We start from the raw sequence: 11,957 nt of genomic DNA, 5'->3' as shown, positions 1-11,957 counted from the left end.
GACACAGCGGTTGCATTAAGAACAAGTGTATCTTTAATTCTATGTAAAACATGTATCTTTCATCAAAGTTTATGATGAGTATTTATGTTATTTGATGTGGCTCTCTGCAATTTCTGTCTCTTATACACATCTAGATGTGTATAAGAGACAGGGTAACACTACCGTAAACGTGAGAGGGAGGAGAGCGAGCCTTTGATGTCTACCACAGCAGGACTGCATGGTTATGTAATGTCGAAAGAGAGAGAGAAAGGGAAGGATGCACAGGGGGTAGGACAGACCGACAAATAGACTGACAGGGTAACCATGGGAATGAGGGAGCGAAAGAGCCAGACGTTAGAAAAAAAGAGAGAGAGAGAGAGAGCGCGAGAGAGTGAAGAAAGGGAGAAGAAAAGAAAGAAAGAGGAAGAGGGTGCAGACAGAGCGATGATTTGTGATATGCAGTGGTGTAAAGTACTTAAGTAACAATACTTTAAAGTACTACTTAAGTCGTTTTTTGGGGTATCTGTACCTTACTTTACTATTTATATTTTTGACAACTTTAACTTTTTCTTCACTACTTTCCTTAAGAAACTATTGTACTTTTTACTCCATACATTCTCCTTGATATCCAAAAGTGCTCATTACATTTTGAAAACAGGACATCGCTACTTCATGCTTCATTTGTAAATTAAGTCTGAATGTTGGAGTGTGCTCCTGGCTTCCCCCCCCCAAAATAAAAAAATGGTGCCATCCGGTTTGGTTAATATAAGGAATTTGAAATGATTTATACTTTACTTTTACTCTTGATACTTAAAGATGTTTTAGCAATTACATTTACTTTTGATACTTAAGTATATTTTAAACCAAATACTTTAAAACTTTTACTCAAGTAGAATTTTACTGGATGACCTTTACTTTTACTTGAGTCATTTTCTATTAAAACTTCTTATGGCTGCAGGGGCAGTATTGAGTAGCTTGGATGAAAAGGTGCCCAGAGATGCCCAGAGTAAACTGCCTGCTCCTCAGTCCCAGTTGCTAAGATATGCATATTATTATTAGTATTGGATAGAAAACACTCTGAAGTTTCTAAAACTGTTTGAATGATGTCTGTGAGTATAACAAAACTCATATGGCAGGCAAAAATCGGAGAAAAAAATCCAACCAGGAAGTGGGAAATCTGAGGTTTGGAGGTTTTCAACTCATTGCCTATCAAATACACAGTGGGATATGGGTCATTTTGCACTTCCTACGGCTTCCACTAGATGTCAACAGTCTTTAGAACTAAGGAGAGGGGAATGAGTAAGGTCTGCTATGAGCTGACCATGCTCTGACCATGCGCGTTCATGTGAGAGCGAGCTCTGATCTATCGCATTTCTGAAGACAAAGGAATTCTCCGGTTGGAACATTATTGAAGATTTATGTTAAAAACATCCTAAAGATTGATTCAATACATCGTTTGACATGTTTCTACTGACTGTTACGGTACTTTTTGACATGGTCTACTTTTAGTGAACGCGCTTCGTGACTTTGGATTTGTTTACCAAACTCGCTAACAAAAGTAGCTATCTGGACATAAATGATGGACATTACCGAACAAAACAATCATTTCTTATGGAAGTGGGAGTCCTGGGAGTGCATTGTGATGAAGATCAGCAAAGGTAAGTGAAGATTTATAATGCTATTTATGACTTTTGTTGACTCCACAATATAGCGGGTAACTGTATGGCTTGCTTTTGTGGCTGAACTCTGTTCTCAGATTATTGAATATTGTGCTTTTGCCGTAAAGCTATTTTGAAATCTGACACAGCGGTTGCATTAAGAACAAGTTTATCTTTAATTCTATGTAAAACATGTATCTTTCATCAAAGTTTATGATGAGTATTTATGTTATTTGATGTGGCTATCTGCAATTTCTCTGGATATTCTGGAGGCAATTCTGAACATGGCGCCAATGTAAACTGAGGTTTTTGGATATAAAAATGAACTTTATCGAACAAAACATATATGTATTGTGTAACATGAAGTCCTATCAGTGTCATCTGATGAAGATCATCAAAGGTTAGTGATTCATTTTATCTCTATTTCTGCTTTTTGTGACTCCTGTCTTTGGCTGGAAAAATGGCTGTGTATTTGGCGGTGACCTAACATAATCGTTTGTGGTGCTTTCGCTGTAAAGCCTTTTTGAAATCGGACACTGTGGCGGGATTAACAAGAAGTGTATCTTTAAAATGGCGTGAAATACTTGTATGCTTGAGGAATTTTAATTATGAGATTCCTGTTGTTTGAATTTGGCACCCTGCACTTTCACTGGCTGTTGTCATATCAATCCCGTTAACGGGATTGCAGCCCTAAGAAGTTTTTTAAGGTATCTTTACTTTTACTCAAGTATGACAGTTGGGTACTTTTTCCATCACTGCTGATATGTTACAGAGGTTGAGTCTCGCTGAGTCTCGCTGAGTCTCGCTCACTCGCTCACTCACTCACACACTCACACACTCACACACACACAGGGGGAGGACAAGGTCGGATAGGTGAGGGTAGTCACCACAGACTAATCTCATTCCCAGACACTTCCGTCTGGTCTATGGTCACTCCCACTAAGGCCAACTTTGAGTTTTGATATTCCAGGCTTATATGTGCTGTGCGCAATAGCCTGTGGACAAGGTTACTCACTCACTGACCTGCTGCTCACTGGCTGATAGCCGTCTCGAAACGCTCCAAATGCTCCAAATGTAAGCACCTATAAACTTAATCAGCTTAAAGTCTATATTTTGCGTTAATAGGTAATGGGTTTTGATATATTGTGATTGTTTTTCGTACCTTTTGATGTATTGTTGCTGTTTTCTTTTGTGTGTGTGTGTTCTACCTTATGCACATTGAGCGCCAGAAAGGCACTGTACAAATTCATTATTATTATTATTATTAGAATGATTATTATTTAACTTATTTTCACTAAGGCCAAGAACAGATATACCTGCAAACAGGTGGTAGAGGAGAAGAGAGAGAGAGGAGGAAGAAGAGGATGTAGAATCAGGAGAGAAGAAAGGGAGGAAGAAGATAGAGGAAGAAGAAAAGGGAGAACGGGAGTAGAGAACTGATTGCTCTGGTTGAGAGCGTAGTGGCTGTAGAGGATGAAAAGTAGGGAGAAGATGGAGAGGGGAAGGAGAGAAAGAACACAGCGGAGAGGAGTATAGGAGGGGGAGAGGAGTGAGAGAAGGAGAGGAGGGGGAGAGAGGAGAGCTGTCAAGGACAGAGTGTTCTAGTAGAAATCACAGAACAGAAGAAGGCGGCGAGGGCCTGGGGAGAACGTTGCAGCAAGCAGGCTCATCACACTAAGAGACAGCACAACACAAAACACACACACAGGCTTATACACACACACACACATGCACAAGGCAAGCAAGCACACACACACATGAATGTACACAATTCACACAAGCACACAGTGTTCAAATGAGCACACACTGCTCCAAAGGAGGAGAATGGTACAAAAGGTTCTCTGTGATTTCCCTCTGTGATAGCTGCTATTAAGACTTTACAGACCAAACCACTGCAGGTGAGATAGAGAGAGGAGGTCAGGGTGACACCTTATCATTGACAGCAGTACTTAGCCATCTAAACCAGTGTTACCCAACGCCAGTCCTCGAGTACCCCAACAGTAAAACATTTTGGTTGTAGCCCCAGCCAAACACACCTGATTAACTTGTCAACTAATCATCAACACCTCAATGAGTTGAATCTGATGAGATTATCTGGGGCTACAACAAATGTGCGTTGTTGGGAGTACTCTAAACCATCATATGGGTCAGACTAACAAATTAAGGGTGTGTATGAAATGGCAACCATTTCCTATGTAGTGTACTACTTTTGACTGGGCCCATACGGCTCTGGTCAGATGGGCTCTGTGTTCAAAAGTTCACTATATAGGTAATAGTATGCCATTTGAGATGCAATCCACACAGACTAACAGACTTAACGTAAAATAATGTCCATCTGTTCGGTAGGCTTATATCGCTGTAGTCAAATCTCCTATTTCATTTACAAAAGCCRTGACTAACTGAAAGCTCAGCACATCATTGGATTGGAGCGGCACACTGACAAGTGTTATTCAATTTCCAACTGGCTTACTAACCTCTTTCCTGGCTCCCTCCCTCTCTCCCTCGCTCCCTCTCTCCCTCACGCTACCCTGCTACATTTCCTTCCCTCCTTCTCTTCTGTCTCTGCTGGAATGCTATCTATTACAGGGTAATGCTAAACCCTTTACATAACCAACTTGACCGAATAACATCTCCGCTGTAAAACTGTCCCCCTCGGGAGCCTGCATGGCAGTTCTCTGACCACTGTGTTTTGAATAGAAGAGACAGAGCATTTCCCAAATGGCAGTCCTATGGGTCCTTGTCAAAAGTAGAGTACTACATAGGAAATAGGCTACCATTTGAGACTTTGCGTGGGCCTGATAAAGAACCAGAATCGGGGATGTGAAATGGGGGAGATGGAAACGGTAAATTGTCTCCTCTGACAAAGGCATATATTTAGAGGTGACCGACTAGTATTTGATGTGTACTTGGAATTCACTTGGTGAAGGCTACAGGACAGAATGCCATTGAATGCACTAATGTCTCTGTCACTAGCAAACACAGTAATGGGTGGTACTGATAACTCAAACATTTACTTGAAAGGCACCCTGGGAAATATGCAAATATGTATTTACACCCTACAGCAGTGGTACTCATTGCTCAGGCTCACAGGCTCGCAGTGATTTTCCTATTTTCCATTCATAATACAGAACAATGATACAATTTCAATTCAATGTGTATATTGAATATATCTACTGTTCCCTGGACGGCAGATAGATGGCAGTATAGCGCAGCTGTTGAACAGATAGGCCGAAAAAGAATGTTTGTCGAAATAGAATGCAACTGCTCAGCTACAGTGACCGACACATATCAGTTTGCTACTAGCTAATTTTGCTGTCTGGTCGACATGGATCGATTTAATGTAAAAAAAGAAACGTAAATCTATTGACAATGAAAATGAGGGGGAAGAGCTGGAGAACAACGTGACAGCTATGAACGAACAACCACCGGAGAAGCAGAAAAATCAGGAAGATGGCGGCGGGGAAATGCAGCTAGCTAACATAGCTAATGTGGCTAACATGGCTCCAGTGGCTAAGAGAAGGACGATTCAAGAAGAACACAGAAAATTCCAATAGAAATGGACAGACAAGTAGTTTTTTGTACTGCATGATGGGACTAGCTCACTTTGTCTTATTTGCCAGAAGGCAGTCAATTGTTTTAAACGAGCAAATTTAGAGCGACATTTCCAGTCACACCATGCCCACTTTGACAAAACATATCCGCCTCAAAGCAACCTCAGAAACAACAAAATAGCGCAACTCAAAGGACAGCTCAAAGGACAACAACAAATGATGGACAGATCTAGCATTGTTGCAGAGAAAACGACAGAGGCAACATATGAGATTGCTTGGATACTCGCGAGAAACAATAAGGCTTTCCCAGATGCGGAGATGGTCAAGTAATGTTTTTTGGCCTCATGCCGAAATATTGTATGCTGATTTCACAAACAAGGAAGCTATTTTAAATCAAATGAAGAGACAGCAACTCTTAGACTCGACCATAACAAGACGCATAGAAGACATCGGCGAGGACATTGGTAAGCCACTTATTACTGATATATCCGTAGCGCCATGTTTTAGTATTGAGCTTGACGAAAGCCCTGATGTAAGTGACATTGCCCAATTATGTGTTTGGGTCCGCTTCCCTTAAAACATGTCGTTCAGAGAGGAACTTTTATGTTAACTGCCCCTTTAGGGACAAACACGAGGAGAGGATATTCTGAAAGTCCTTGTTACATTTTTTTTGCTGATAATAATATTTACTAGTCAAATCTGGCATCTGTGTGCACTGATGGCGCCCCAAACATGCGAGAGGATATTCCCGAATTTGTGACGTTTCATTGTATCATTCATCAGGAAGCACTTGTGGCTAAACTCAAAGACTGTGACTTTGAGAATGTGATGCAGCAAGTTGTGCGGGTGGTGAACATTATGGCTGTCTCGTGGCAGAGTTCTGGAAAGATTTCTCTCTCTCCTCCCTCAAATCTGTGAATTTATTGCAAGCAAGGGGAGAGGAGCCAGAGCTGGATGATCCACAGTGGATATTAAAGCTGGCTTTTTTTAACTGAACCCCTCCCACCTGAACACGGTGAATCTTCAGCTCCATGGGAAAGCTAAAACTCTGGGCAAAATGCTGCATGTGGTCACAGAATTTCAAAATATAATCACCACACTGTTCATACCTGACAGACAGTTTGTTAATTTCCCAAAACTCAGAGCGGTCACCACATCCAACCCAGACATACTGCAATATTTTAGCTATGAGCATTTGTGCGTGTGTTGGAAGAGTTGAAGTTGGAGTTTGAGTCAAGATTCAAGGATATTATGGAGTACAAGGAGTTTTTAAACTTCATTGAGAACCCCTTTCATGTGCCTGTCACGATCGCCTTGGAAGGAGAGACGGACCAAAACGCAGCATGTGGAAAATAAGCCATCTTCTTTTATTTTTTCTACGAGAATGAACATGAAACGAAACACTATTACAAACTATACAAAAACAACAAACGACCGTGAAGCTATAAACGTAGTGCACACACACATGCTACAAACGTTCAACATAGACAATTCCCCACAAACAGCTAAAGCCTATGGTTGCCTTAAATATGGCTCCCAATCAGAGACAACAATAACCAGCTGTCTCTAATTGAGACCCAATTCAGGCAACCATAGACTTTCCTAGATACCTACACTCAACCATAGACACAGCTAGACTACTAACTAAACATAAACCCAACTACTCTAATAACCCCCTAAACCTTACAACCACCTAGACACTACAAAAACCACATACATTCCCCATGTCACACCCTGACCTAACCAAAATAATTAAGAAAACAAAGAATACTAAGGCCAGGGCGACATAACCCCCCCTTAAGGTGCGAACTCCGGCGCACCAGCACAAAGTCTAGGGGAGGGTCTGGGTGGGCTTCCGTCCACGGCGGCGGCTCGGCACTGGTCGTGTGCCCCACCCCACCATAGTCACTACCCGCTTTCGTAGCCTCCTCACAATGGCCACCCTCCACATTAACCCCACTGGATTAAGAGGGCAGCACCGACGGAGCACGATAAGGGCAGCACCGACTAGGGCGCAACCGACTAAGGGGCAGCACCGGACTAAGGGGCAGCACCGGACTAAGGGCAGCACCGACTAGAGGGCAGCACCGGACTAAGGGCAGCACCGACTAAGGGCAGCACCAGGATAAGGGCAGCACCAGGATAAGGGGCAGCACCAGGATAAGGGGCAGCACCAGGATAAGGGGCAGCACCAGGATAAGGGCAGCACCCAGGATAAGGGGCAGCTCCGGACTGAGGACGGCAGCTCCGGACTGAGGGACGGATCCTGGCTGGATGACGGCTCTGCGGATCCTGGCTGGACGGCTCATGGCTGGCTGACGGATCTGGCTGCTCATGGCTGGCTGACGATCTGGCTGCTCATGGCTGGCTGACGGCTCTGGCTGCTCATGGCTGCTGACGCTCTGGCTGGGTCATGGCTCGCTGACGGCTCTGGGTCAGGCTCGCTGACGCTCTGGCTGGTCATGGCTCGCTGACGGCTCTGGCTGGTCATGGGCTCGCTGACGGCTCTGGACTGGCATGGCTCGCTGACGGCTCTGCTGGTCATGGCTCGCTGACGGCTCTGGCTGGTCATGGCTGGCGAAGCTCTGGGCTGATCCGTTCTGGCGGAAGGCTCTGGGCTGATCCGGTCTGGCGGAAGGCTCTGGCTGATCCGGTCTGGCGGAAGCTCTGGCTGATCCGGTCTGGCGGAAGGCTCTGGCTGATCCGGTCTGGCGGAAGGCTCTGGCTGATCCGGTCTGGCGGAAGGCTCTAGCGGCTCCATTCTGGCGGAAGGCTCTAGCGGCTCCTGTCTGTGCGGACGGCTCTGTAGGCTCATGGCAGACGGGCGGCTTTGCAGGCTCATGGCAGGACGGGCGCTTTGCAGGCTCATGGCAGACGGGCGGCTTTGAAGGCTCAATACAGACGGGCATTCATGCGGCGCTTGGCAGACGGACAGTTCAGACGGCGTTGGGCGACGGCAGTTCAGCGCCGTTGGCAGACGCGCTTGCGCCGCTTGGCAGACGGGCAGTTCAGGCGCCGCTTGGCAGACGGGCAGTTCAGGCGCCCGCTTGGCAGACGGGCAGTTCAGGCGCCGCTTGGCAGACGGCAGTTCAGGCGCCGCTTGGCAGACGGGCAGTTCAGACGCCGTTGGCACACGGCAGACTCTGGCCGGCTGAGACGCACTGAGGCCTGGTGCGTGGTGCCGGAACTGGAGGTACCGCGGCAAGGACACGCACCTTCAGGCTAGTGCGGGAACAACAACAGGCACACTGAGTTCCAAGGCGCACTATAGGACTGTGCTGGTACCAGAACTGGTGTACCGGGCTGAGGGCACGCACCTCAGGACGAGTGCGGGAGAAGGATCAGTGCGTACAGGCTCTGGAGACGCCACAGGAGGCTTGGTGCGTGGTGCGGACTGGAGGCACTGGGCTGGAGACACGCACCACAGGGAGAGTGCGTGGAGGAGGAACAGGCTCTGGAGACGCACTGGAAGCCTGGTGCGTTGTGTCAGCACTGGTGTACTGGGCTGGAACACACACCACAGGGCTAGTGCGAGGAGCAGTAACCGGACGCACAGGACTCTGGAGACGCACAGGAGGCTTGTGCGTGCTGTAGCCACGTCTTAACCAGACGGCTAGCACGCACCTCAGGACGAGTATGGAGAGCTGTTCCGGTGACATTAAATCACCAACACGTTCATTCGGACGGATGCCGTGCCTCATGCACCAAACCAATACATCCCTCATAACTCTCTCCTCCATTTCTCCATTAACTCCTTTACTGTCTCTGCGTCACTCTCCTCCAAATCCGCCCTCACCCGCTCCTTACGGTAAGCAGAGGAGTTGGCTCACGTTTCCCGACTGACCCAACTAAACTACCCGAGAGCCCCCCCCCAAGAATTTTATGGGTTTGACTTACGGGCTTCCAGCCTTGTTTCCTTGCTGCCTCCTCATATCTCCGCCTCTCTGCTTTCGCTGCTCCCAGCTCAGCTTTGGGGCGGTTATATTCTCCCTGGTACTTCGCGGTCCAGAATTTCCTCCCAATTCCAATATCCTGTGTAGGTGGGTCCTGTGTTGTTGCACACGCTGCTTGATCTGATGTTGGTGGGAATTCTGTCACGATCGTGTGGAGGAGAGACGGACCAAAACGCAGCATGTGGAAAATAAGCCATCTTCTTTATTTACTACGAAGATGAACATGAAACGAAACACTATTACAACCTATACAAAAACAACAAACGACCGTGAAGCTATAAACGTAGTGCACACCACACAGGCTACAAACGTTCAACATAGACAATTCCCCACAAACAGCTAAAGCCTATGGTTGCCTTAAATATGGCTCCCAATCAGAGACAACAATAACCAGCTGTCTCTAATTGAGACCCAATTCAGGCAACCATAGACTTTCCTAGATACCTACACTCAACCATAGACACAGCTAGACTACTATACTAAACATAAACCCAACTACTCTAATAAACCCCCTAAACCTTACAACCACCCTAGACACTACAAAAACCACATACATTCCCCATGTCACACCCTGACCTAACCAAAATAATTAAGAAAACAAAGAATACTAAGGCCAGGGCGTGACAGTGCCAGTGTCATCTCTGACCCCAGTCATCACCGCCCTCTGTCCTGACCATGCTGGAATAGAGAGTGAGATAGTGGAGCTGCAGGCAAATGACACATTGCAAGGTGAACTAAGATCAGGTGTTACCCATTTCTGGAGCCTTGTGTCAGACACAGAGTATCCATTTCTGAAGCAGTGTGTGAAAAAGGTGACAATTTTTTGGTCAGCACTTTTTCATGTGAAGCTACATTTTCAACAAGGAACATTGTGAAACAAAAACAGAGAAACAGACTGACCAATGGATTGCATCACAAGGATAGCAACAACAGACTACACATTAAGAATCAATTCAGTCAAGGAGCAGAAGGGACATTTTCGCTCATCCAACTACTGAGGTAACGCTTAATATGGGTCTTATACATGTGATATAGCCTATTTGATGTGTGTATGTATATATTTGTCTCTCAATTGATAATTGATAAAATTGGAAGAAAATGTTCAACAATGATTGTCTCTCTGAATGATTGTCTCAACCCAAAGTGGCCCCCTTACAAAGAATTGTGAGTAACACTGCCCTACAATGTTAAAACAACACCCCAAAACCTTTTTAGAGGTACATTTCTGCAACTTAAAAAGAACACCACTTTGTCACTGTGGTGGCACCCTAAAAAGGCGCATTTTTACTTTTTCCAAAGGTGTGCTTTTGTACATTGTAAGGTACTATCTTGACCCCTAAGGTACACTATTGTCTCTTTTTAAGTTAAAAACTGCAAGAGTACAATTATGTACRTATAACTAAAGACAAAAGGGAATACCTTACAAGGTACTATTACAGTGAAAAGCATTTATACCCCTTTAAGAACAAATCAAAACCTTTTTTTCTGAGGGTYGATGGGGAGTGGGGATAGTGTGTGCACAGTCAGTGTAGTCAGCTCAGCCATCCCCATTGAGACTGTGTCTGTGCCTCGACCTAGGTTGGGCAAAACTAAACATGGCGGTGTTCGCCTTAGCAATCTCATTAGGATAAAGACCTCCTCCATTCCTGCCATTATTGAAAGAGATCGTGATACCTCACATCTCAAAATAGGGTTACTTAATGTTAGATCCCTCACTTCAAAGGCAGTTATAGTCAATGAACTAATCACTGATCATAATCTTGATGTGATTGGCCTGACTGAAACATGGCTTAAGCCTGATGAATTTACTGTGTTAAATGAGGCCTCACCTCCTGGTTACACTAGTGACCATATCCCCCGTGCATCCCGCAAAGGCGGAGGTGTTGCTAACATTTACGATAGCAAATTTCAATTTACAAAAAAAAAAATGACATTTTCTTCTTTTGAGCTTCTAGTCATGAAATCTATGCAGCCTACTCAATCACTTTTTATAGCCACTGTTTATAGGCCTCCTGGGCCATATACAGCGTTCCTCTCTGAGTTCCCTGAATTCCTATCAGACCTTGTAGTCATAGCAGATCATATTCTAATTTTTGGTGATTTTAATATTCATATGGAGAAGTCCACAGACCCACTCCAAAAGTCTTTCGGAGCCATCATCGACTCAGTGGGTTTTGTCCAACATGTCTCTGGACCTACTCACTGCCACAGTCATACTCTGGACTTAATTTTGTCCCATGGAATAAATGTTGTAGATCTTAATGTTTTTCCTCATAATCCTGGACTGTCGGACCACTATTTTATTACGTTTGCAATCGTAACAAATAATCTGCTCAGACCCCAACCAAGGAGCATCAAAAGTCGTGCTAAAAATTCTCAGACAACACAAAAATTCCTTGATGCCCTTCCAGACTCCTTCTGCCTACCCAAGGACGTCAGAGGACAAAAATCAGTTAACCACCTTCTCTCCACTGGGATTCTCTGCCCCTAACCCTATTACAGGGCTGAGTCCACTGGCTTACTGTGCTCTTTCATGCCGTCCCTAGGAGGGTGCGTCACTTGGTGGGTTGAGTTACTGACGTGATCTTCCTGTCTGGGTTGGCGGCCCCCCCTTGGTTTGTGCTGTGGTGGAGATCTTTGTGGGCTATACTCGGTCTTGTCTCAGGATTGTAAGTTGGTGGTTGAAGATATCCATCTAGTGGTGTGGGGCGTGTGCTTTGGCAGAAGTGGTGGGTTATATCCTTCCTGTTTGGCCCTGTCCGGGGGTATCATCGGAGGGCCACAGTGTCTCCTGACACTCCTGTCTCAGCCTCCAG

The sequence above is a fragment of the Salvelinus sp. IW2-2015 genome, unplaced genomic scaffold (assembly GCF_002910315.2).
Source record: "Salvelinus sp. IW2-2015 unplaced genomic scaffold, ASM291031v2 Un_scaffold1724, whole genome shotgun sequence".
Classification (NCBI taxonomy): Eukaryota; Metazoa; Chordata; class Actinopteri; order Salmoniformes; family Salmonidae; genus Salvelinus; species Salvelinus sp. IW2-2015.
The sequence above is the reverse complement of the archived record's forward strand: the minus strand, read 5'-3'. Positions refer to the sequence as shown.